The 26,037-nt window shown below is 30.3% G+C and overlaps 1 protein-coding gene across 1 annotated transcript in view; it reads right to left on the bottom strand.

Moving 5' to 3' along the window:
• The window catches only part of LOC123258706 (dipeptidase 1-like), a 201,794-nt gene extending 178,600 nt beyond the window's left edge, over positions 1-23,194 (bottom strand). Inside the window, exon 1 of the mRNA XM_044718884.1 lies at positions 22,852-23,194. The gene's annotated coding sequence lies outside the window, so the exon portion shown is untranslated. The remainder of the gene's footprint in view (positions 1-22,851) is intronic.
• Positions 23,195-26,037: the final 2,843 nt, after the last annotated feature.

Genomic DNA, 26,037 nt, shown 5'->3' with positions numbered 1-26,037 from the left:
TTATTTTTTTTTAATATCGGCGCCCTTTTTTCTTATCATATGCGCACGCAGTCTAAAAAAATCTAGCTTGACCAAGTGGCGCCATAGTTTTCACGTGACAAATAAGAAAAGTTCGTTTGGCTTTGTACGGTTGTATCGTAGTGAATTTTAATAAAGATTCAATTTAAAAAAAATTTGGAAAACGATTGACCCTAACGGCCATCCCGGAAACTTCCCGCTAATTCCATACTTAAGCGCTTAAAATTGCACTTATTACTTTTTGCGCTTTTCGAGCTCATAAATATAATTTTCGTGTCATTTTGAGCTATCCAAGCTCATTCAAAAAATTATTATCGTTAAGACGTGAGTAAAGAAAAAAAAAACAGGGTGAAAACAATAACTTCCTAATTTTTGAAAATCTTCGATTTTGTTAGTGGGAAGTTAAAAATGTCGCAGTGATTTTAAAAAAACACTTGTTTTCAAATCTTTTATTGACGATATCTTTTGAACTAATTAACCGATTTCTACGTTTTTGGCGGCAATCGACGCGGTTTTTTAAGCTCTATAAATTTCGCTATGTCATCAAAAGTGATCCGAGAAGAAATGACGAAGTTATGTGAAAAAAACACTTTTTTCGGTTTTTTTCGGTTTTCTTTCGTTCACGCTATCTCTCGAACGAATCAACCGATTTTGATCGGGTTGACGCCGATCGGCGTGGTTTTTCAAGCTTAAGAGCGGATTAGTTCTTGAAGTTGATCGATAGAGCCGTTTAAAAGATATTCCAAAAAAACTACTTTCAAAAATGATTTTTTTCTTATTTTTTTTAAGATTTTTCAAGATTTCTTAAAATCTATCGGTCCGAATCGGTTCAAATTCTCAGGAAATCTAAGTTCAGCGTAGCCCTTTCGAATGGCACCAACCGCGATGAAATCGGTTCAACCGTTCAAAAGTTATAAGCGAGTCACATAGTCACACACACACACACACACATACATACATACAGACATAGTGACAACATCGCGGGGGTAGTCAGGGAAGCTTCCTGTGACCTTCAAACGTCGAGATCTGATGAAAACTCGATTTTTGCCAAACGGGGTAAAAACAATAACTTCCCGATTTTTGAAAATCTGAGATTTTTAGCGGGAAGTTAAAAATACGTAAACTAGGCCACTGATATGAATCACGGACCAGTTCATCGAATTCTTAAACTAATAAAAAAGGTCCGATCTTGAATTATCAATTTGTTCGGGTGTACATCGTTGGTACATCCAAAATGGGGTGACATCAGGACGTCCACGTAAAATTTTTTTCAAAACGTTTTTTTTTTTCTAAATAGCAACATGAAATGATTTTAGAAAGTAAAAGATGGTTTAATTTGAGTTTTTTTTCGGTGTACATCTACTTATATCATTGTATAAGTGTAATATGGTTGTAATAGAGGCATTTAAAGATCACAAAATTGCTTGACCTTGACGAGTCGAGTATAAAGCACAATCTCACGCGCTTCGCGCTATGAGGCATGCAATTATGTTTGTAAAGTTGGCTGGTACCCATCCAGCATTGACCATCAGTATCTCGGTCATTATTCAAGCAAAAAAATCTGTTTGTGGTCAGTAATTTGTTGCTTTTTTGTTACTCTAACAATAAATTTGTTGTAATAATGTCGATCAAAAAATCAATTGCTAAAATAGGCTTAATGGCTGTATAGAATTTTCTTAGTGCAAACTAAAACCGTAATTAACAAGCTAACATTCATTTATTATGTTATGATTATTATTATTACATACTCATATTGTATGATATCTCTGATAAAAAACCTAAAATAAAATTAAATTATTTTGATTGGAAAACTTGCCCCTACTACTAACTGGCCCTACTCTACCTTAAATTAATAAAAAAAATATCAGCTCAATTTAACAAATAAAGTCTAGAACCAAGAAGATTATATTGAAGGATTTAATTGTCTATATTTAAAAAATTCGTCACAATGATTTTTTTCATTGAATTTTCTTTTGGTTATTTGGATCAATTTTTCTTGCAGTGTAATAATGATGATCAAAAATAAATTGAACCATTCTATGTACAAAAATGCAGTCGTTAGTAAACTATTCAACTATTGATATTAATTTATACATTGGAACTTAAAAAACAAAAATCCTTGCACACGATAATAGATATTCATAAAAAATAATGGAAGATTTTGTCCCCTTAGAATTGAGTAAAAATCAAAAACGTTCAATTGCACCAAAAAGTTATACGTAGAGTGTAATGCTAATTACATTGTATATTCAACACCTCGACAAACTTTTGGCTCGAACCGACTGGGAACTACCTTGAACGTCATGTTTAATCCATTAGATCTATAATTTGTGTAAGCAATGCACAATTCTAATATAAATACCAACAGTTATTTACCATACCTAAATATACTTTTAACGAACAATAATATTTAATTTTTTAAAATTTCATAAAATTTTATAGTTTATATTTATAAATCTCGAATGCGGCCGATTGCATTCAATGGAATCATTTGTGACAATAAAAATTATATTTAATCGTTACCGAATACTAACGAAGTTGCAATCAAATGAATTTAAAGAATTACTACCTATTATATAAAATACAGACATTTAAATTTATCAATTACGACAGATAATGATAATGATCGAAAACCTGTAGCTTTATATTTATATACTTGTATATTTAAACAAATTAATCATTTTTAAAATCAAAAATATAATAATGAAAGTACACTGTAAAAAATTTTTTGGACTCGGTGTGGTGTAAATAATTCGGTGTAAAAATTTTTAACCCGGACGGTGTGAAAATCACACTAGATGTAATATTAAATTTGAACGGTGTGAATCCTAAATTTCACACCACCAAGCGTATAAATGTATTTTCTGAAAATTTCTCATTAATTAATTTGATTGTTTAGTATCAGACTTTTACGATATTAGATTATAAATATAAACATGTAGAAATAAATAATTAAAAGTATGTTTTTTTTTTATATTATGCTATTTTACGGAGTAAAATCATTCCATCGTAAATCTTAATATATTAAGATATATACTTGATATATCATTGGAAAATCTGCAACAAGAATGTTAATATTCAAGTTGTTAAAAATTTATCTAATTATACGGTGGATCCTATATTAGAGTCTATTAATAAAAATTCGAATGTTTATAGTGTTAAATATATTTTTAAAGATATAAGCTCATCCCGATGTTACACTCATCAAGAATCTTCATTTAAGTACCCACATTATTTTTTCATATATATTTATATATGGGTCATTCCATGTCAAATCGACCAATATTTGGAATCGAGGGGAAAAAATTTTTTTGGAAAAGTTATGCAACATTCAAAATTTAACCATTTTAAGATTTTTCAAATTTATTTTTGTAATATCTCGAAAACTATTATAGTTACAGACATGGGCCAAAGTTCATTTTAAAGGGGATACTTAGGGCTATAAAAAAAAATTTTTATGGGTAAAATTTTTGAAAAATTAAAAAGTGGGAAAATTTTAAAATTCAAAAAATTGTGAAAATCAAAGCTTGCCATGAAATTTTTTGCTCATTTTTTTTTACAAAGTACCTCTTACTAATTTTAAAATATCCTGAAATTTTCAAGAGGGTGTATTTTTTTTATTCGAAGATATAAATTTTTGAATTTGGGAAAAAATTTTTTTTTTTTTCAAACTTCGGATGATGTTAAGTTGAATAATTATTTAATTTTGTTATTCTCAATAATAAAAAAATGCAAATATTATCTGTACTACCATCAAATTGGTCAACAGAAAAAATTGTAAATATTTTTGACGCATTAACCTACATGATAAAAAAGGTGAAAGAAAAAGTATATAAATAGTATATATATAATATATACATATATATTAGGGTGTGCCAAAATGTAACTTCCGTGGAGAACCTTTTTAAATTGGAATTTTGAGTTCCGCTCTTAACAGGGTCTGCATTTGGGCATTTCCTGAGATATTTTGGTGTTAGGCGATGTATTTGATTTTCATAGAATTTTTTAACAGGAGATTTAATTGGGTACTTCCGGCCAAATTTTGAATTTTCACCGGAAATGCCCAAACTAAGCTTCTGTTAAAAAATTCTGTGAAAATCAAATACATCGTCTCACACCAAAATATCTCAGGAAATGCCCAAACGCAGCCCCTGTTAAAAGCGGAACGAAAAATTCCATTTTTAAAAGGTTCTTCACGTAAGTTACATTTTGGCACACCCTAATAAATATATATATATATATATATATATATATATATATATATATATATATATATATATATATATATATATATATATATATATATATATGAGAATTGAGGTGGGTACTTAAATGAAGATTCTCGATGAGTGTAACATCGGAATGAGGTTATATCTTTAAAAACGTCAATAGTTAAAAAAGTACAGTGCAATTTAACAGAAGTCATCATTTAAGGAAGTAAAATTTTATTAATTCATAGTTCACAAATCACGGCAATCACATAAAGACTGCAAGGTTGCTAGTAATAGTTATTAAATTCTCAAAGTTATAAATAATAACACGGAATAGTGTAAAACAGTAAATTACACCGTGCTAAATTTACAAGAGTGAAAAATTCACACGGAGGAAATTTTACACCGACATTTCACACTTACACGGCGGTGTAAAAGTCCCTGGGTCCAACTTTACACCGAAATTTTTTACAGTGTATATATTCACTTATCTCGTTGAATTAAGTTTTCGATTAACGTAATTGATTTGGTTGAAATAAACAATCCGAACAAAAACAGTTTCACTGTAAAAAAATCGCGCCAAGTCCACACTGAAAAAAAAATTTTTTTCCACCTAGAATACTAAATTTTTTATTCGAGTTTTCTTGATATAAAAAAACTGGTATTCTTAACCTTAAAATACCACGCTTTATTTATAAGACTAGTTTTTTGACAGTGAGAAAACGGTATTCTTATAGTTAAAAAACTTTCGTATTTTAACCATAAGAATACCAGTTTTTTAACCATAAGGAAACATTTCCTTGGTAGAAAAAAACTTTTTTTTTCAGTGCACATTCATAAGACTATTAGGAAAAAAAAAATTTTTTTTTTCTTTACAAAAAGATACAAAATAAAAAAATTAAAAAATCCAAGTAACCGATATGATTGTTTATGATTTTCAGAAATTAAAAAAAAATTTATTGTAAATTTAAAAATTAAAAAAAAAATTTTAGAACGTACTTGGTGTGCGTCATTGTGTATTTCAATTTTTTTAAAGTCCTAGTTAATAGATTTTACGAATTTCATTAAAAGTAAAATATTTTGCAACCACGCACACTAAATACGTTCTAAAATTTTTTTTTTAATTTTTAAATTTACAATAAGATTTTTTCTAATTTCCGAAAATCATAAACAATCGTATCGGTTACTTGGATTTTTTAATTTTTTTATTTTGTATCTTTTTGTAAAGAAAAAAAAATTTTTTTTTCCTAATAGTCTTATGAACGTGGACTTGGCGCGATTTTTTTACAGTGAAATTGTTTTTGTTCGGATACAATAATCTAACCATCGATTCTGGTCGACTTATTTTTCTGCTTCAAATTTATACGTCATCATGAATGTAACAGTCGGTATTTTGAAAGGGTGGTAGTAATTTGCTTATCACACGGCAACTCACACAATATTTGTTAACTTGCCACTGTATCCCTATTCGTATTTGCCTAGCGCTTCAGGCTTCGAAATATTTTGTTTCTCTCTACCCTTCTTTCTCACTTTCATCCGCCCGGACCGAGAATTTTCTAATTATGTGTTTTATTTTTTTTTTTTTTGCTTTTTATCCAATTAAATGTTTATGATGAACATTTTAATCGAGACATTTGACCATAATGAAAGTTAAATGTGGATGATTTAATGACAATACCCTCTGCAATTAGTATTTAAATTAGTAATTATTAAAATTCTATTATCGGAGAATTTAATTACATTCTCTCGAAAATAATTTGATGAAATAGAGTCTTTTGTGTTGAAACGTGCATTAGATGTAAAATTTCAAGTATTAAATTTCAAATTTGTATGGAAGTTACTCAACAATTTATAAATGTTATGATTATAAAATACGATAAAATAATAAGAATAGTTCGTTACAAAAAATTTTCCGATATGTTTATATCACAAATTTTGATAAATCCATAAATGGTTTGATATATCTATACATAATTTTTGATACGTTCTAATATGATATAATATTCCCAATTATTCAACCATAAGTAATTCTGAAAGTCTTCAACGGAGAGCGCATGATCGCAAAATCATCTCTTTACAAGAGAGTTAAGTTTGTGCTCTCGAGTTCTAAAATGAAAATATTTTTTTTGACTTGCTTGAAGATCTTATCTAACATTAGTTTTTAATTTTCTCGACTAGTAAACTAAGTTTCGTTTAATACATCATGTTGATTGACGTACATATTTCTAAATAAAATTGAAAAATTATGGTGAATTATTTTTTTTTATTTTATGTATGGTCTGAAGTGGCCTCATATGATCCGGTCAGACCAGATATAAAAATTAGTTAAACATGACTATATCAAAAAACTTTTTTACGTATTAGTATACTTTTAAATTAATTTTCCAGCGTACTTGTAAATATTTAACCAAAATCGATTATACTCAAACCAATATTGACAGCTTTAAAATCGCTCGAGAATTATTTGGGCGTGACCTAAGCGAGAAACGTAAAAACAAAACATCGTGAATTTGTTCACGTATTAAATTTCAGAGCTAATAGCAAACGAATTGAGAGCAGATCGAATCTGTTATATTGTTAAACAACATTTTACTCGCATGGTCGGCAGTTCACTTTCACCAAATAGACAATTCAACCGTAAAAAAATTCACACAGACTAGTTGCTATTTAAATGATTTATTTTTCCACAACAAATTCTTCTAATTATGCTAATTCATCGCTGTAAGCTCAAGCTCCTTTAGCTACTAATTCAGATCGCAACTTCAGAATTCCATGTCTGCTGAAAAAAAAATTAGAAAAACGGTTCACCCTAAAGGCCATCCCTGCAGCTTCCCGCTAATTCCATACCTAGGCGCTTAAAATTGTACTTATGAAATTTTTGAGATTTTTGAGCTCAAAATATAATTTATGTGATATTTTGAGCTCGCTGAGTTCAAAGAGATAATATTTCTATGCATTTGAGCTCTTCCAGCTCAAAAGTCTGCCCGAGTCAAAAAGTTTAATCTGTTTTATGATTAATGAAAATTTTTAATATTTTTCATTCAATTTAATTTTATTATGTGTATCTATTTTATATAAGAATTTAATCTGTTTTTGCCCGTACTATTTCCAATTCAGACCAATTTCAGATCATTTTTAATGTTATAATAAAAATGTTTTCTATTGTTTCAAGACCAAAATCAGATTTTTTTGTCACAACCATTTAACTGGTTTTGATCGCATCAAGGTCAAAAACAGACCAAAACGCTGCATAATTTTTAGTCGGTTTTTGATCGCCTGTAGATCAAAACCAGACCTTTTACGAATTAGATAGTAATAATAATAATAATAATAATAATAATAATAATAATATAATAATATAATATAATAATATAATAATAATAGTAATAATAATAATAATAATAATAATATATTTATTTATTTATTTATTAAGATTTCTCAAAATCTACTGATCTGAATCGGTCCAAATTATACTCAAAATCTAAGTTTGTCCAAGCCCTTTCAAATGGCACCAACCGCGATAAAATCGAATCAGCCGTTCAAAAGTTATAAGAGGTTTACATACTTACACACACAGACACACACACACAGATATAGTGACACCCTCGCGGGAATAGTCAGGGAAGCTTCCTAGGACCTTAAAACGTCGAGATCTGATGAAAACTCGATTTTCGAAAAACGGGGTAAAACCAATAACTTCCCGATTTTTGAAAATTTTCAATTTTCTTAGCGGGAAGTTAAAAATAAATCAGATAAATATGTCACTATACTACTGATTATTATTCCAACTCAAATATTGTAACTCACGATGAAAGTAGTCTTAATTAAAATGTTGTTAAAACTAAAAGTTTTAGAAAATTTTGCACTTATCTTATTTCTGATAGTTGTAAAAACTTCATAAGAGTAACAGAGTGTACGTGGTACGAATTAGGGAATCGTTAACGAATCTCTTGAATCAGACATGGAATATTTTCTTAGCGGGAAGTTAAAAAAAAATCCTTTAATGCGATATTTTAAAATCAACTGTTCCAAAATAACAGGCCGCGGTAGTTTAATTTGCAAATAAATCCTCAATTTAAATAAAATTTTGAAGCTTCAGATCCATTTAAAACACAACCCAGTAAATTTACTTAGAAATTGCTCGTTGGAGTATCTTTGAACGTTATTTACACATCTTAATCGATAAAGACTTCTTGACATGTGGAAACTCCTAGTAATTGACATTAGCATTTTTTGAATACACAAAATTGATGGTAACACACAACTTTGAAGGAACATTTTTTATAATTAATACGAATCGAATAATCACATTTAATGTTAATTTTTAGCATCCTGGTTAAAAATTTTTGGTATAGATTTATATATCCTGATCGGATTAGGCTCAATCTATACATGTGAATGAAAAAATAATTTAATATAATTTTTATTTTTGCTATTGGTGTGTATGTCAATTAACATGTCTCATTAAACGAAAATTAGATAAAAAAAATATTTTTCAAAATCAAACTTACTACAATTTTGCTTTTAGAATGTGTTTCAAATCTAGTGATTTTATAACTAACAAGTTATAAATAAGTATTTTCTCTTAAGCTCATTTTGATGCTCTTCCCACTTGATTATTATGTACGTAATAATTTTAAGTATGAGAGTTTATGAATATAAAAATTAGTTCAAAAATCAGAGTTCTAACGAAAGTTCATAATTACGGAAAATTATTTTTATTCGGAAAGTTTGAATCAAAACTGCACGATGAATGAATTATGGAAAAAGGAAAAAAGCGTTAATAATTGTTCCCGCGCATAAAATTTGTGATTTTCTATTCACGCTATGAGAAACAAATAATAATCAAGTAATAAGAGTATACAAGAGAGAAAAGATTAAAAGTAAAAATAGTTGTGCAAGTTTCTTTTATGACAGTACAAAATACAACAACAAGAGCTTGTTCCCGTTGTCGGATTAGATTCAAGAGCAAAATGAAAACTGTGAAGGCAGATGCAATAGTCTACTCCAATTGGAAAATGCCTCCTTTGCCTTTTTTTTTTTTATGCAAAAAAGTATTACAACTTTTTTATGTAGTATTAACCTAAATTAGAACAATAAGAATAAATTTGACTATTATAATAAACGAAATCAGAGTAAGTCCTCTTAGTTTATTATCTAAAACGGAATCTATGGAAATATATAATGCAGTAGAATATGTATTCAACATTTCAATGCTTCGAATATTTCTGTTAAATTTTTATCTTTTCTATTATACGCACAGTGATGAACAAAAAATATCTCTTTTTCTAAAAGTAAAATATAATATCTAGAGGTTTAAATACATCCTGTTTAACCTACTGTAATTATGTACACGGAACAAAAAATTGTAAGAATAGTTTTAGCAAAATTCACCCTTTGTGGCTGTATGGAATTATACGCTCTGAAAATATGTATGCTTCTGAATCGCACTTAAGTGGATTTCTTTTGTAAAATATGTACGCTTAAATGAAGTAGCTTATGACACTTTTTTTGGTTACCATTAAATCTCACGTCTGTTCTTGATAAAAAATTAATCTAAGATTAATCGTTTACTTTAACAATTTCATAGATATTCAGTCAAATTGCGTTTTTTGTAATCCAAAAATTTCTTTTATATCTTACATGTTTCAAACCTAATAAACGAAAACATTGACTCATCGAACCAAATTAAAACATCCAAAATACTATTTAAAAATGAAACAAAAGCTTATAGGCGTTTGTATTGCTTCCTTAGCGTTTGGATTGGTTCCTTTTAACCCGTTGAGGACACATGGGGTCCAGTGTACCCCAGGCGAACTTTGAGGCAATTTTAAATTTAGAGAGAGATTTATAAATGAAACTTCGTTTCATTTACGACTGATTTCATTGATATTCTTCAAGATATTTCTATTTTTTTATTGTAATAATTATAATAAAAGAGTTTTATGACGAAAAACTAAATCTATTTATATTATTTATAAAATATATTGGTTTCCGAATAAAATAGCGTCGGTTTTTTTTTTCAATATCGTAAAAATAAAAATTTCTGGGATTTTTTTCGTAAAAAAAGTTCAATTTCGTAAGTTTTTTTTTCTAAACGATTTTTCAGTATTTTAAAATTGTTTTAAATTAAAAATAACTATTAAGATATTTAGAGGAAATGTTATATTAAAGTTTGGTGCCAATTATAAGTCAATACATCACATAGAAAACGAATTAGAACTGTTTTGCTGAGTGGGGTCCACTGGACCCCGTGTGTCCTCAACGTAATTTTTACGATGTGTGTCCTTAACGAGTTAAAAAAATTTCTTGAAATAAAACCCTTAAAAAAAAGTAGAGCATTAAATTTCCTACCGAAATATGTATCGCACTTTTTTAAACTTCAAAATTGATACTGGAAAAAAAAATTCCAAAGTTAAAAAATTTTTTTTCCTGTGTTATTTAAATGGAAAAAATTTCGATTCATAACCTCTAAATATCATACTAAGGGTTCAAAATTTGACAGAATTAATATTTTTGCGTCTTTTAATGAAATTTCAATTACTTTAAAAAAAAAAAAAAAAAAATAAGACCATTTGGCATCCGAAATGGAAGTATATTTCATTTTCTTTCATTTCTATGGACAAAATAACTGCGGGGGTAAAATTTTTTAAAAATGATATTTTTTGATTCAGAAAAACATGTAAGTTTAAGCTTAATTTCTCAGCTTTCAGATACATTCTACAGAAATCAAATATCTCGGTGCGTTCAAAATTTAATGTTATGTACATCAAATCAAAGGCAATTTGATGAGCTCTCCATGAATTTTTTGAAAATTAGCTATCTCTTCAATTAAAAGTTATACATCAATGAAGTGACCGAAAACGTGACTATCACTATTTTGAAAATTTTAAATGGCCTCCATTTCCAAACTAATTGACCGATTTTGCTCATCTTCGAGCTCTTCCAAGGTAATTAATTACCCGAGTAAAAACAGAATTCCGCCGCACCACCACCGCAACACCGCTGCACGGCTTTTTAAGCGCCGCACCACCGCTGCACTACAGCCGTGACAATTTTGATTATTTTACAAGTGCCGCATCACCACCGCACCACCGCCGTGACAAGTAAAGAATTTATCTATTCGCCGCACTATACCGCCGCACCAGCGCCGTGACAAGTAAATAAATTGCTATTCGCCGCACCACCGCCGCACCACAGCTGTGACGCGCCCGGGTACAAATAAAATTATTAATTTTCACGAAAAAATAATAAATTTCGTTCGACCGCCGCACCACCGCTGCACCATACCGCTGTTTGATGATATATACATTGAAATAAAATATTTTTTGATCATTCAAATAGCTTAACTAAATTTTTTTAGTTAACTATGGCTTGCAGCGCAGTTGGCAATGTTCGAGACTTCCATGCAGACGATCCAGGTACAAATCCCATCACAGTTCAATTTTAAAAATTCTTTCAGAGTATTTCGATAGGCGCACTGCTTCTGTGTAACCCGAGGACGAAATTAAAAATCTACATTAACAACCCACACTGAAAAAATATATATGCGCATATATGCTGACAAAAATATATATACGTCGCACATATAAAATATATACGCCACATACTTTTTTTTTGCCCCCGTATATGCGGCGTATATTTTTTTTCATAATAATTTCGCGGTGCTTTGGCCTGATTTAAAAAAATTTTTTTTTTGAATATTAGGCATTTGATTAAAAGGAGGTTAATCAATAGGTCTTACATTAATATTTCTAGTCGCATTATTTATTAATTAATTATTAATTAATTAATTATTTATTAATTAATTATTGCGTAATAAATTAATTATGATACCATTTTTTGTGAAATTGTAGGTATGACTTATCATTGGTGCGGCGGTAGGCAGCGGTGGTGCGGCGATGCTAGGGAGAGTAAATTTTTAGCATGCGGCGTAATAGTTCGCCAAACAGCGGTCGTGCAGCGGTGGTACGGCGGTATGATGCGGTGGTGGTGCGGCGGTCGAACGAAATTTATTATTTTTCCGTAAAAAATAATTATTTCATTTTTACTCGGGATACCCAAAAAATATGTGTACCAAGTTTCATCCAGATCGGTTGAAAACTTTTGCAGATATTCTGATGATAAGGTCAGTTATATTACATATATATTATAAATACATATTAGAGTGATTTTTTTTTTTACTTTTTTTTTTTTTCGGTCCCATCGTGAATTCTTGTTGGAAATATCCAAAAAAAAATTCCCTGAAAATTTGAGCCCTTAATATTAATTTAAGTCCTCAAACAAGGCATGTGAAGTCTTTTGAAGGATTTCCCATTGAAAATACACAAAAACTCTGATTTTTAATTTTTGAATTTCTCAAGCTCAGCGGCATTTCATGGGATCACTTTGACCGAAGATGGTTTTTATTCAGAATTGATTGCTCTACAAAAGTGCCCATTGCGGCAAAGTCGTAACTCACACTGGTGAGGCAGTATGGACCACTGAACCTGATTTTTCCATCAAATTCGCGTTTTTTCGCATTTATTTCGTAAATAACAAGAGCTACGGTAAAAAATGTGAATGACAAACTTGTAGGGAATTCAATTTTCTACAAAAAAAAATCCTATAGACCAAATCGCTAAGATCAATATTAAGCGAGAAATTAAGACTTAAATTGATTTTTCCGTCAAATTTTGGCTGATCATTGGTTTTAACTTATCTATATCTTGTTTTCTTTCTCTGTAGTATTATATTTTTTCTTCAATATATATTTTTAAGGCTAGAAAAGTAGGATATGATAAATATCTTAGATTACAAAAGTTTATATATAAAGAATAGACTGTATCAAAAAAATCGACTATTTTTTTTTTTAAAACTATACGGAAAACATTGTTCAGGATACTGAAAAAAGGCGCCTGGTAAAACGGGAGCTCTTAATTTTAATATTAAGTTGTGCCTCATAACGATTTTCCATTTTCCGTTTAATTAACATTGGAAATTTTTTTGTGCTTAGTTTGGAATTTTGTAGCTCTTTAACGAATAGTTGAATTGTTTAAGTCACAAAGTATTCTTGTAAAAAATTGAACGTTCTTCAAAAAAGGTCTCTAATAATTTTTTGATAAATGCAATCCTTCAAAAGTTATTCGAATTGGAAATTGACACTCATAAAAATTTTAAAGTTTTTTTTACTAAAGAATTCTGTAGCTCTTCAACGATTAGTTGCATTGCTTAGGTCAAAACATATTCTTGTAGGAAATTAAACGCTCTTTAAAAAAGGTTTCTTATAATTTTTTGAGAAATGCAATCCTTCAAAAGTTATTCCAATTGAAATTTGACAATATTGAAAATTTTAAAGTTTTTTTTACTTTTTGGGGCATCTAATTAATTTATTGCAGAATTATACTCAAAATTCCTTTTCCTCCGATTTTTTACTGAATATAAAAATTATTTAAACGATATTTTAGCCGTAAATGCATTTAAAAATGTGTATTTTATATAAATGCATTTAAAAAGTGTATTTTATATAAATAATAAACAAATAATATACATTAGAAGAAAAAAGCTGGATAAAAAAAAAACAATAATTAAAATCTTTATATCAGAAAAAAGTAATTAGAGAAAGAATTTTTAAATACAACTAATTGTTGAGCTACAAAATTCCTTAGTAAAAAATTAGGAAAACAGTTCACCCTGAAGGCCATCCCTGCAACTTCCCTCTACTTTCGTACCCGTACTGAAAAAAAATATATGCCGCATATACGGGGGCAAAAAAAAAGTATGTGGCGTATATATTTTATATGTGCGACGTATATGTATTTTTGTCATTATATATGCGTATATATATTTTTTCAGTGTGGGTAATTAAGCGCTCAAAATTGCACTTGTGACAAATAATTCAACTATTCGTTAAAGAGCTACAAAATTCCAAACTAAGCACAAAAAAATTTCCCATGTTAATTAAATGGAAAATGGAAAACCGTGATGAGGCACAACTTAATATTAAAATTAAGAGCTCCCGTTTTACCAGGCGCCTTTTTTCGGTATCCTGAACAATATTTTCCGTATAGTTTTCAAAAAAAAAATAATCGATTTTTTTGATACAGCCTATTCTTTATATATAAGCTTTTGTAATATAAGATATTTATCATATCCTACTTTTCTAGCCTTAAAAAAATATAATATTACAGAGGGAGCGGCATGATGGCCGAGCGGGTTAAGTCATTATCCCATTAGTTCGCTCGCACATCATGACGTGAGGCGAGGGTACGAGCCCCGACGGTTGTTCGAATAGTTTCAACACCAACCGTCGGGGGTCGTTCCGGTAGACGAACTGTACTGGCATGGGTTTTCTCTGTGGTTCCCCATCGCCACTATTCCAACAACCGATAGAAAGGGATGAGGAATAGGGTAAATACAGTACAGAAAGCACAAGTCGGTCCACAGCCGCAGTGATAATAATAAAGATTTGAGTATATAAATGTGCGAAAAATAAGGTTGATTATGTAGTGAAAATACAGGAGTGAAAAAAGGACGTGCTGGGGTCCAAAAAAACGTTGAATAAACAAGGACAGTATAAAAAACACAAGACGGTGGCGCACTCGCGGAATGCGACAGCTACCATCTACCCAGCCTTGTAAAAACCAAGAACGGTATACAAGTAAAAATCGAAATAATAAAATAATATAATATTACAGAGAAAGAAAACAAGATATAGATAAGTTAAAACCAATGATCAGCCAAAATTTGACGGAAAAATCAATTTAAGTCTTAATTTCTCGCTTAATATTGATCTTAGCGATTTGGTCTATAGGATTTTTTTTTGTAGAAAATTGAATTCCCTACAAGTTTGTCATTCACATTTTTTACCGTAGCTCTTGTTATTTACGAAATAAATGCGAAAAAACGCGAATTTGATGGAAAAATCAGGTTCAGTGGTCCATACTGCCTCACCAGTGTGAGTTACGACTTTGCCGCAATGGGCACTTTTGTAGAGCAATCAATTCTGAATAAAAACCATCTTCGGTCAAAGTGATCCCATGAAATGCCGCTGAGCTTGAGAAATTCAAAAATTAAAAATCAGAGTTTTTGTGTATTTTCAATGGGAAATCTTCACATGCCTTGTTTGAGGACTTAAATTAATATTAAGGGCTCAAACTTTCAGAGAATTTTTTTTTTTTAGTATTTCCAACAAGAATTCACGATGGGACCGAAAAAAAAAAAGTAAAAAAAAAATCACATGGTATTTTTGGAACTTATTTGACTAATTATGACAAATGCCAGTAAAATCAGATGAAAATTCCATCATTAGGATTAATGCAATAGTTATAGATTCCTAACGAAATTTACCTAATTAGCCGATTTGTTGGTACACTCTATTGTACATACTAATTTATTTAGCTCTTTTATTAGATTGATATCCGTTAGACCTTTTAGTTAAATAATAAATAAACAAAAAAATTAAGAAAACGGTTGACCCTAAAGGCCATCCCTGTAACTTCCCGCTAATTTCGTTAATACCTGGCCGCTTTTTTAAGCTCTTCGAGCTCAAAAAGATACCTTTTCTATGCTTTTGAGCTCTTTGAAGAAGTTTCATCGAACACTATTTTTTGAATTTTCAAATCGCAACAACTTTTGAATGAATGAACCGATTTTTACGTGGTTGGCGGCATTCTACGCAGTTTTTTAAGCCTCACAAAGAATCTCAAAGTTTAAATTGATCGCGCGAGGAATTTCGGAGTTATTCCGAAAAAACACTTTTTTCGGTTTTCTTTCGTTCACGATATCTCTCAAACGAATCAACCGATTTTGACCGGATTGGCGGCGATCGACGTGGTTCTTCAAGGCTGATTAGTTTTTGGAATCGATCGGTAGAGCCGTTTAAAAGTTATCCCAACAAAACCACTTCTGAAAAAATTTTTTTTCCTATTTTTTTTGAGATTTCTCCAAATTTCTCAAAATCTATCAGTCCGAATCGGTTCAAATTAACAGGAAATCTAAGTTTGGCGAAGTCCTTTCGAATGGCACCAACTGCGATGAAATCGGTTCAACCGTTCAAAAGTTATAAGAGGTTTACATACTTACACACACAGACACACACACAGAGATATAGTGACACCCTCGCGGGAATAGTCAGGGAAGCTTCCTAGGACCTTAAAACGTCGAGATCTGATGAAAACTCGATTTTCGAAAAACGGAGTAAAACCAATAACTTCCCGATTTTTGAAAATTTTCAATTTTCTTAGCGGGAAGTTAAAAATAAATCAGATAAATGTCACTATACTACTGATTATTATTCCAACTCAAATATTGTAACCTACGATGAAAGTAGTCTTAATTAAAATGTTGTTAAAACTAAAAGTTTTAGAAAATTTTGCACTATCTTATTTCTGATAGTTGTAAAAACTTCATAAGAGTAACAGAGTGTACGTGGTACGAATTAGGGAATCGTTAACGAATCTCTTGAATCGGACATGGAATATTTTTTCCTTGTTTTATTTTCGGGAAAATTTTATTATAATTTTATTCAAAATTTTATTATATATAAAATAGTCGCCTCAAATTGACATACCCTAATAAACACGTTATATGTATGATATTTTAAAAATTCTTTGATTCAGTTTATTATAAAAATAAAATAGATCGGAAAGAATTTTTGCAGAGGTCAATTCAAAGTAAAAAGATTGTCAAAAATAATCATTAAAAATTTTTTTTCATGCAATTTGAAAGTTTTTAAACTTTTTAAAGGATCTTTCAGTCGAAAAAACTCTTAAAATAAAACAACTTGAGAGAATAGGTAATACCAAATGGTAACACTTAAATGAAATAATATAATTAAATCCTCACCGCGCTTGGATGCAATTGTAATTAAAGTCTGTATTTTTTGTACTCCAACAATTTAGAATGTAAATAAAAGTGATAAATGAAATTATAAATGTTAATAAAATTAAATTAATTGAATTGTGTTATTAGAATAGTGAGTGATGTGAAAACAAAAGCAAGTGTCGGTGAACAAAGTACGAAAGATAATAGCGGAATTTTAGTGAAAAGGAGTAAGAGAAAAGGAGTGAGCGCGACTGAAGAAACTGACAGTGGTAATGAGAGGGGAGGACAGAGAAAGATGGTGTGCATTCAACTCGTCCGATCTTTACCGTGAGAGCGCACAAAATGCCGTCGTCGTTTAGCGTTAATTAATTTGACGAGAGAAATAAGCGACGATACTACTGCCAAGACAGTTGACTGGGAAACAATGGCTTAGTTATAGTCCTCTGAGTAGAACTTTTATCTTATATATTATTTCGAATACCGTCAATATACCAAAAATAGGGCTTTATTCAAATAACGCAGACATTTTTAGGAGTTTATGGATTTTTACTGATTATATACCTCAAGAAGAGATAGTAATGCTTATCGTAAGATGGACACTGTTGCTTAATGTATATAGAATAAGCGAAAAGGAAATTTAGTATGGACTGGGTAGCTCAAATGGTAGAGTAGCCGACATGTCTTCGGAAGGTTTTGGGTTCGAATCCCAGTCTGAGCTATAGCAAGCCTTCGCTTCAGACGTTTAAATTACGCCCGTTTTGAACCTTCCCACCACAAACCTTAAGCTCATATCGAAATATCATTGCTGTCAGTAAACCGTCACTTTACGGTCTTGTGACATAAATATCTATTTCATCAAAAATCATAAAAGAATCTTGTGGAAATTTATTTTAGTCCTGAACTGCCGTTTAATTTTGATGCGATTTCTGATCACTAAAATACCAGTATTGAAGAAAAGAAGAATATTCTTTTCTTCAAAGCCAGAACTTTTACATTTTTTTTCCGCTATTCCTCATATATGCATGAGGACTGTTACTCTGAAAATTTTCGAACGAATGATCCAAAAACTAGAATCTTAGCAAAATAACTGTTTGTATCTTGACATCAATTTTTTAGTAAGATGAGCTTATTTGTGATTGATATCGAATCTGTACTTCTTCATTATTGCAACCTATATTTTCGGTGGAGTCAACGGACTTTACTGGTAACTTCAACCGAAAAAAGCCCATTATTTCGGTGAAAATTACCGATTTTTTCGGTTCAGTCAACCTAGTGCCAATCGGTAGACGCTACACGGAAAAAAATTAACTGTTGCTGCAACAGGATTTTCCTGCAGCTGCAACATGACTCTCCTGTTGCAGCAACAGGATTTTCATGTAGCTCTAACAGAAGGCAGCCATGTTGCAGCAACAGGATAAAGTCCTGTTGCAGCAACAGGATTACTACTGTTATTGCGACTTAATAGTAAAATATAGTTGGGTCATTCCATGTCAAATTGACCTACAGTTGGAATTGACCCCTTTTGATTTGGATAAATTTTGATCAGAAATTTCCTTTTATCATACAACGAACTTCTGCCAGACGAAAAAAAATTAAAAAATTCTATTCAAAAGATATGCAAATTCAAAATTTCGCTATTTTTTCAGTTTTTTAATTTTGTTTTTGGAATATCTCGAACGCTATTATAGATACGGGAATGGCCTTTCGTTTGTTTGAAACCCCTTTCAGGGGACACTTGGGGCTATTGAAAAAAAAAATATTTTGGAAAAAAATTTTGAAAAATGCCAAATTTGTCAAATTTTAAATTTTTGAAAATCGTTAAAAATCTCGATTGACATTAAAATTTTGGCTCAATTTTTTTTTGTATAGTACCTTGTACTGATCTTAAAAGACCCTGAAATTTTTAGAACTGTTTTTTTTTAAATATGAATTTTTGAATTTCAAAAAAAAATTTTTTCTTATTTTTTGCAACTTTTAAATAAGGTAAAGTTATGCAGATACATAGTATTGTAATTTTGAGCATTAAAAAATTAAATGCACGACGTGGAAATATTAAATAATAAAATAATTTTAACTTTTTTTTATTTTTTTGAAGTAATCTTAAAGTCAGGCTTAACGCATGATATAATTGTTATTCGTCGTTTTTTTACTTCATTTAAATTTTTCGACGCCATTTATCGTCTTTTTAAGATGGAAATGATTTTAAATTTGGGATTTTCCTGCAGCTGCAACATGACTGCTTCCTGTTGCAGCAACAGTTAATTTTTTTCCGTGTACCAATTATTTTTTTCTGCGTAGTTTTAATGACTATATATTTCAGCAGCAATTCGGTTTTTTATTTTTTATATTACATAAATTACAGTCTAAGAACAAAAATTTTCAAACAACACAGTGTAAAAAGAATGTCTGTGGATCTGCTCATATCGAAGTTAAGATGTCCTGTAAAGTTTAACCTACAATGTAAATTGGCATGGAGTAAACAATATAACGACAGTCACACACATTTATATGTGTTATTGGAAGTAACGAAATCTGTGTAAACAACTTTAAATTAGCTCGACTCGATGCTGATTTTATTTTGTTATTAGTTTAAGTTTATTTATTAAACGAAATGAAATTAGTTGATATGCAGCCATCCACCAACTATTTCTCGTAGGGAATATTTTATAATTATTAATAAATCTTCTTTGGTGATAACAAATATTTCTTTCAATATAGTAAGGCTTTGTTAGCAATGAAAATATTTATTTAATATGCAGGCGTTACTTGTTTTATTGTAGTAAAAATTTTCAATAAATGAAAAAAATGTTTTTTATTCCCAACAATGTCATGTAACAAAATTTTTAATAATCAATTTATTACTTCCTAACAAATTGTTCTATCAAGTTATCAGAATTTTCCTTTTTAGTTTAACGCTATTCTGTTTTATTCTGACCAAATTGTATTTGTTTCAGACTAACTGATTCAAGAATCTTATCCCACGACAAGTGGTACCGCGACAACTGATACCGTAGCAATTGATCCCATCGACAGCTGATCCCGTATAAATATATGATACAATCATAAGTAGATCCCGACGAGGCTTTAATCCTGTATTAAGTTCATTATCAGCACCTTTAGGGATCAATAAGTTGTATTAATATTCAAAAAAGTTAAATATTCACTATAAAAATTTCTAACCCGAAATTTCCACGCAAACTATTTTTGTCGCAATAACAGATAATTTTTTACTGTGTAGAAGGTCAATTAGAAACTTACAATCTTATTCGAATTATCAAACTGAACGAATATAATTTCCCAAAAAAAATGTTTATACATGCTTTTATTAGAAAATTAATCGTTACTTTAAAATTCAATTTTTATATGTCATTTTCTAACTTCTATGTCCTATCAATTATCTTGTTCTAGCAATTTCGACAAGAACATAAAATTCTATTTATCACTATGATCGTTTTGGCGTTGAATTTAGAATTTAAATAAGAAAATTAGTTTCCGGAATGTAATCTGTACTTCTTAATTTGCCCAGAATAATATGTAACGACATCACGGCGCTCATTTAAATTTCACATTTATCTTCCGTAAGTACTATACAGAACGGTCTTGTATTTTACAGAGAGAAATTACCCAAGTGATCAAGCGTATTTTATACCTATTGACCTGATCGATACACGGAACAAAATGAATACTGATCAGCTATAGTGCGATTAATAAAAAAAAAAAATCATTATAAATAGTAAAATTGACTTTTATTTTTTTTGTTAAGTGGAATCATCATCAATGTTCGTTTTTGTGACTTTCCAAAATTACAAGCAGAAAATGTGAATGGTTATTCGACTTTAATTGTTATAATGTTTGAAAGCAAAGTTGTATGTATCCTATATCACGCATTCAATGAAAATTTTCAGAGTATCACCTTCATCAGCGTGAAATTTTTGATGTAATTTGATTATACAGAGCATTGACGTGAACATTTTATTATTTTCCAATAGATATTTCGTAAAATATCCATTCCGTTTCACTAATTTTAATATTGTTTGTTATTAGTTGTTGTTATTATTACATTTTTTTCGTACTATATTTGTCAGTATCTATCGTTTGAATGAACTAAAATAAAAAATTAAAAAAATGAACAACAATAAATATAATAAAAAAAAAATATGTGCTGCACTCTTTTAAAAAGCATAGCGGCCGACTAACACGCGGTCTGATCATGCATTAACTTGCACTACTAGCTCATACGTTTTTATATTTATAAATATAATAGCACCAGCCTACGCCAATCGATAAAATTTACCGTTCATTAACAACAAATTTATTCATCTAAATTTAATACCAACTGCTAACGTCATTAAAAATTTTTTTTTTTATTAATATGAATAATAACTTAAAAATAGAACGATAAAAGGAATATTGATTTTAAAAACAATAAATAGATTGTTGACACAGATCTATAAACATAACAATTGTGTTTTCCCTGCTGGGCTCAAGCAGGCGATTCAGCTTTTCATTTCAACAGCGTTTCCTGGCCAAAAGATGCCAAAGCTACCAAGAAAGGAAGTTACGAGGAAGCACAGTCGAGTGAATTGCAATAACGGCGTCGAGACGTCTAGAGCGTAATGCCTGATAGCTAAGTTCAACTCTCAATAACCGTGTAACAACAAGATTGATACCAATTTATTATAATTAGTAATAATAATAATGAATAACTCTGAGCAACATACATATGACTGTTTTCTATATTTTTTAAATTTATTCAGACAAAGATTTTTTTTTGCAATAAAATATAAGGCTTATTGTTAATCGATATAACTGGAAAAAAATCGTAACAAGAACTTTAATAAGCATAAAATTCTTTAATTTAACATGTAATTAATTTTTTTTCTATAAATGGGACTAAAATTTCATAAAGTTACAAGACTAAATTGTAAAAAAATTTTTTGTAATTAGAACAAAAGAAAAAGTTAAGTTTTGAAGCTCGAAGAAAAAAGTTCAAAGTTCCATTTAAAACCAATATTTCAATAGCGAAAATTTTGCCGGAACTTACTGCTACATTCCTCGTGGTTTAATGATTATATAACTATTTCAATTAATTGTAAATCAATCTATTTAAATTAAGTTTTGGTACGCTCAATGTTAATTAATAATTTTGATTAAGAATAAAAGATTCAATGAGTTGTAATAATTATACTAAAAAAAGTTTTAAATGATCGCATTTTTATGAAGATCTTAGTCTATTGTTTTTTGTTCTACTATGTATTAATAATTTCATTAGAAAGCTAATTTAACATATCTAGGAATTTATAATGCTATTCAACGCATTAAATCTGAAGACATATTAATGGGTAATTTCTATAAAACATTTAATTTAAATATGTTTAATTACATAAAAAATACGTGTGTTAAGATTGAACACATTGGAAATACATAACTCATCAACACGGATGAAACGTGTAAAATAACGCACCAGATGTGTTAAAAGTATACTTTAAATGTGTTATTTTAATGCATGTAATTTAATTTACACGTTTAGATGTGTTAATAAAATGTATGTAAAAAATAGTACTATAAAAAATAGTAAGCTAATCGGTTTTAGGTAAAAGAAAATTTACCTCTGGCTATCATTTAAAAAGCTATTCGTGCTAATTTTCCCGTAATTTTACATTAATTTTTAATCAATTTGTTTAAAAATTTTGAAATGTCTTCTTTGAGCCAATTAAATTTGACCAATTCTATAACCTGAGATTATTTCAATCAATTAATCTATTAAGAACAATAACAATATTAAAAATGAATTATAAATCACAAAGCACAAACACACCTTTTGAAATAGTGTCTTCACTTGGAGTAATAAAATAAATAATAAAAAATGTCCTTTATTCACCACCGTAATATATATGCATATATTTATTCCGTAGATTATTCTCTTTGAGTGTGTCGCACAGGATTAAAGCATTCTCGTCATCTCATCGTCGACTGGGTGAGAAACGAGTGTCAGTAGAAATGCAGAGGCGACGCGTGGGCAGTGAAACTGACGGTGCGGATATTGCAAGGATAACGAGAACGACATACCAAGGACAAACATTATTTCAACAACTATTTTTTTTTATTTTTCTTTTTTAATTATAAACCTGTTTTTTTTTTTTTTTTTTCGTAAAAAATTTGTTTATAAATTCAAATTCCACATGTATTATCAATTGTTATTAATCATAATTTATTTATGTTTATGTTTTTTCAGTAATTGTTAAATTGAATTAAAAATTTTTTTTATTAAAACACCAGACCAGCAGAATAACACATTTAAAAAAGTTTCCACTGATTAAATTATAAATAATAATTAATATTAAATCACACAAGTATTAAATCACACACGCATAATCACATGCACACATTGCTTTTTTGTACGGTAAAAAGCTAACCGAAGCGCGCTTAACAGTCGCCGCGGTAAAACTACTGGGGATTTCTGGTGCTTTAGAGACCCGGCCGGGTAGCTCCCATGGCAACCCTACTACCCGCCAACCATTTCCCCTTTTCCAACTTCTCCTATCCGCACACACTTGCTGTACTTGCTGTCCTACTGTTCTCACCCCTGCGCTTCTCGTTTACTCCCACTCCTGGATCTTCAGCAACCGTTCCACCCCTCACTGACAACAAACCTTATCCCCGCTTGAAGATTCAACAGAACCCTACTTTCCGAACGCATAACAGACAAACTAACGGGCTGCAGCAACGCCATCTGCATCACCTTTTAACCTGCGCGGTAATTTCACGCGCGCATGTGTGATGGTATTTATCCATGTCTACGAGGTGTTTGAAAGAAGTGAATTTTCGCCTGCGGAAATAGTAAAGTTTTTTTATTCTAGTCTAGAAGTTGCAAATTTTTGGCGTTCTTCTAGGTTCGTTAATAGAAAAACAAAAAAATTTAATCATGTATTTTCTTTGGAGTAAACGGAAAATTCCGAAAAATAAAAAAAATTAATAGCTTTTTTGTTACTAAACCAGAGAAATAAAATTAAAAAAAAAAAAAAATTAGGAAAACGGTTGACCCTGAAGGTCATCCCTGCAACTTCCCGCTAATTCCATACCTAGGCGCTTAAAATTGCACTGATGATGTTTTTGAGCTCGAAGAGCTCAAAAATACAATTTATGTCTTATTATGAGCTCAAAGAGATGACTTTCCTATGCTTTTGAGCTCTTCGAGCTCAAAAGTTTTATCAACGTTCGATGAAACACGATTTTTAAAATTTTCAAACTGCTATAACTTTTGAATGAATCAATCGATTTTCACGCGGTTGACGGCGATCGATGTGGTTTTTTGAGCTCTATAAAAAATTGAAGACAAAAAAATTTATTTGATTAAGCATTTCGGAGTTGTTACAAAAAAACACTTTTTTTGATTTTTTTCGACAACGATATCTCACGAACGCATCAACCGATTCTGACGCTTTAGGTGGCGATCGATGCGGGTATTCAAGGTTAAAAGCTGATTAGTTTTTGAGGTCGATCGGTTCAGCCAATTCGGAGATATTTTGAAAAAACGAAAAAAAAAACAACTTTTTTTTGCAATTTCTCGAAATCTACCGGTCCGAATTAGTTCCAACTTACAGGAAATCTAAGTTTGGCGATGCCCTTTCGAATGACACCAACTGCGATCAAATCGGTCAAGCTGCTCCGAAGTTATAAGAGGTTTACACACATACACACACACACACACACACACACACACACACACACACACACACACACACACACACACACATACATACATACAGACGTACGGACATCATCGTAAAAATAGTCAGGAAAGCTCCTTAGAGGGCTTCAAAACGTCGAAATCTGTTGAAACCTCAATTTTTGCGAAACGGGGTAAAACCAATGACTTCCCGATTTTTCGAAAATCATTGATTTTCTTAGTGGGAAGTTAAAAATTATCTAAAAATTTTTAAATAACTATAACTTTTGAACACCTCATTCTATTTTGATTTACTTGGTGCCATTCGACGCCGTTTTTCAAGTACTAAGATTTTTTCTAGAGTCTTCTTCGATAGATCGAAGAATTTGAAAGTTCTATAAAAAATCTCTGAATACTGCAGTTTATTAGTCAAATATTTCGAATATAATTTCGAAAAAATTTAAGAAAATATTTTGAAATAGTAATAACTTTTGAAATAATTTTAATTATTTCAATGTGTTACATAATTTACACTTTTTTTATGAATTGTCAAAAAAAAATTTTCAAAATAACATGCATCAACATTTTTTTTGATTGTTTTTAGAAAATAAAAATGACAGAAAAATTTTTTATTTAATTTCAAATTTTTGGTTTGTTTAATAGAAAAGAAGTTATCAACTTTAAAATTTAAACTTTTTTAATTTTGTCAATACCAGAACCTACATAATGATTAGATGGAGAAAGATAAAATGAGCGAAGAATAAGATAAAAATGATAAAGCTTGAAGAAGAACAATAATAATAAATAAACAGTCACAGAAAGCTCGTGGCAGCGCTGAAGCCGTGATTGTAGCTCTCGCATATACCCGAGTTTTCGTCTGTCTATGCATCACTAAAACCATAAAGAGCTTTCATTAGTATCTGCAGGCAAGTGAGCGAAAGCTTTTTTCACTCCACCCCGCGCTAGGAAAAACTCTTGGGCTTTTTCCGCTGGCTAAACTTATTTCTTTTCCGTGGTTTCCTACTGAACCGTACTGAGAAGTTTTGTAAGAAAGGGTGAAGAATTATAACGTTTGGGAGCAACGGGGTAGAGCGAGAGAGAAAAAGGGGTACGAAAGAAATGGAAAGAGATTTTTTACCCAGTGGCGGCTTGCGCACATGTTTTAGTTGTGAGATTTATTTTTTTTTTTTCGGCTGATGATGTGAGTAATGATTATGGCAAGTGTTTTGTTACTTTTTTATTCCTGCCCGAGTTTTTCTTTTCTTTTTCTTCATTCTTTTTATTTGAATGAGTAGCTGTCGGGTCGTAAAGTCTGCTTGCGAGATACGACTGCGT

Source organism: Cotesia glomerata, linkage group LG2 (genome assembly GCF_020080835.1).
Source record: "Cotesia glomerata isolate CgM1 linkage group LG2, MPM_Cglom_v2.3, whole genome shotgun sequence".
NCBI lineage: Eukaryota > Metazoa > Arthropoda > Insecta > Hymenoptera > Braconidae > Cotesia > Cotesia glomerata.
This window is presented reverse-complemented; position numbering and strand designations above follow the sequence as displayed.